Source organism: Aplysia californica, unplaced genomic scaffold, assembly GCF_000002075.1.
Source record: "Aplysia californica isolate F4 #8 unplaced genomic scaffold, AplCal3.0 scaffold01067, whole genome shotgun sequence".
In the NCBI taxonomy this organism is placed as follows: Eukaryota; Metazoa; Mollusca; class Gastropoda; order Aplysiida; family Aplysiidae; genus Aplysia; species Aplysia californica.
The window spans coordinates 102,357-105,135 of NW_004798337.1; positions in this window are offsets into that span (position 1 = coordinate 102,357).

Genomic DNA, 2,779 nt, shown 5'->3' on the forward strand with positions numbered 1-2,779 from the left:
ACACACACACACACACACACACACACACACACACACACACACACGCACACACAAACCCAAGCTGCGTGGCTACATGATGATAAAAAGATATCTTCTCTCGCATCCAATATTATTCAACTGTGATCTGATGAAACGGGGTTTTTTTTGGGTCAGTCTCGCGAAGAAGAAAGTATTTTATTAGATCATAGGTGAATTTGGCAGGTCACAACTTCGCCTTTTCGGTGGTCCGTAGGTTCAAAAATCATAAATCCTTCTTACGGATGCGTATCACAGAAAATAAATGCGTTTTATCAGACCATTCTGAGATTAATGCGTTGAAAATAAAACGCATTTGGTCGATTTTAAGCACAAGGGGGCCATCCCGAAAAATGCTGTTTTGAGAAAATGGAAGGTAAAATTTTTGCCCCTTGTTCAGTTTTTTTTAAGATGCAAGGAGAGTTTTCTCCATAACCAAACAAATATACACACCAATGAAACCAAACTTCTCCTATAGGTAGGGCAATGTCCGCCCCGCTTTTGGTGTAGGTCAAGATTTTTGGAAACACCCGAAATCTGTGTTAGCCCGCTTGTCCTTAAGAGCGACCATTTGAACCCTGGATTTGGAATTTTGATGACCCACTACTCACTCCCGCTGTCTCCACCTTCTGCATTGCCATTTTTTTTCTTTGGGGGGGGGGGGGGGTACAGGTGGTTGGAAGATGCCTCTCTGGTAGAAGGCCCTACTTCTTTACTTCCCTTCCTTGTTTCTGTCTGTTGGGCTGTCTTACTTATCTCCCAACACTAAATTACTCTCTCTCTCTCTACTCAAACAAACAAACAAACAAACAAACAAGCAAGCAAATAAACAAACAAACAAACAAACAAACAAACAAATAGACCAGTGGGTGGTTGGTGGATGCTCTGGTGTGGTTTGCTCCTTCTTTCCTATCAAATATCTTTCGTCCTGATTTCTCCTTCTTCTTTTTTTGTGTTTGTTACTCTCTTGTAACACCTCTAATCTTCTGCGCTTATATTATGACCTTATCGTGTTGCAAGTGCCGTAAAACTCTTACTAAAACTAAAACAAACCACTTTCGCGTCGCCGCGACGTCATGAGACACTTAAGAATTATAATAATAAAAAAATAAGCACCATTTGAAGACTACAGGGACGAATTACACCACCTGCTGCCAAATGATCAAGTCAAACCTCCAGGAAGACTGGATGAATGATTGGGCCACAGGCACGAAAGGAAGGAGGATGTATGGCCACATGAATAAACCACTGGTCAAAGATCCAATCAATGAGTTGAGGAGGGGAGATCAATCCATAATCTTCCAACTTAGAACACAACATGTACCCCTCAACCAACATCTCAACCGAATTGGAGTAAAGCAGTCTGCTGCCTGCCCACTATGTGACTACCCCTCAGAGACAGTGGAACGTCATCTGTTTTTCTGTAGAAAACTAACTGGTTTAAGGGGATGTTTTCTTCCCAAGCGACCCCACACATCTAATTGCCTCTACTCCTCAAGACAACAATTAGAACAAGCATGCAACTATTACCGAATGGCATCATGCAGAAGAGTTACCGCTCAGATGCTACTGGATCGCTAACAACAACAACAACAACAACAACAACAACAACAACAACAACAACAACAACAACAACAACAACAACAACAAGACTACTGGGGGAAAACGACGGTAGTCACAAACTGAAAATTGCGAGGGTACCAATTATGAACGCTTGTTGACTCATATAACTGTATTTCTGTCCAGCTGTTGGGTGATTATTGTTGTTAGGTTTCCCATTCATCTACACTTGATAATAAACCCACCAGTCAAACAAATATACGGTTATGAGTCCACAAGCTTTTAAAATTGGCAGCCTCACTATTTCTAGTTTGTGACTGCCGTCGTGTTCCCCCTGTGCTCTTCATTTGTATAACGCTTCCACTCTCGACAGCAAGCTGTATGCACTTTACACTGTACGTATAATTACCCCCAGCAGACACCAGAACACACAGAAACATCTTCGGCTTCCCGGAATGCACTCTCATTCAATGTATTTTAAAATTAAGAATCCGGGTGGGTAGTTTGCGGGTGCTCTGATCTGGTTTGCTTCTTCTTTCCTATCAAACATCTATCGTCCTTTTCTCCCCTTCTTCTTAGTTTATGCTTGTTGCTCCCTTGTAACACCTCTAATCTTCTGGCGCTCGTATGACCTTATGCAGTTGCGAGCTCCGTAAAACTTTTATTAAAAGTAAACTAAGAATCCGGAATCTAAAAATAAATGACTTTGCTAACAACCTGTTCGGCCATGCGTGCGCGTGTTACGTGTGCTTGTACGTGTGCGTGTGCGTGTGCGTGTGCGTGTGCGTGTGCGTGTGCGTGTGCGCAACCCCTACAAAGCTCATCTTCTTGTATGTACAGCGATCGGCGTGTCGGAGTTTATGGAATTGGTTTCTGCAGAGACCAGTGAACGGTCACACGCAGCGGACCTGAGTTCGATTCCCGTGTCGGGTGAATTTTTATCGCGTATGATCTCAGTCTTTCTGCTCGGACGTTATATGTGTCACGGCGTGGTGGAATCAGCTGCTCGTCAAATTTTGGGCTTGTGGAGTTATTGATACTGCCGTAAAGCTTGTTCTTTTGTCTTGCTTTTGATGAAAGAAATACCCTTTTATCTTGAATACATGTCGAGATACTTGCGATTGAAGGAGGTAGGGTTGCCTGGTTTCTGAGGCAAAATTAGCTAGAAAATGGCTACCAAGCCTTGGTTATTCACCTAGCCGTG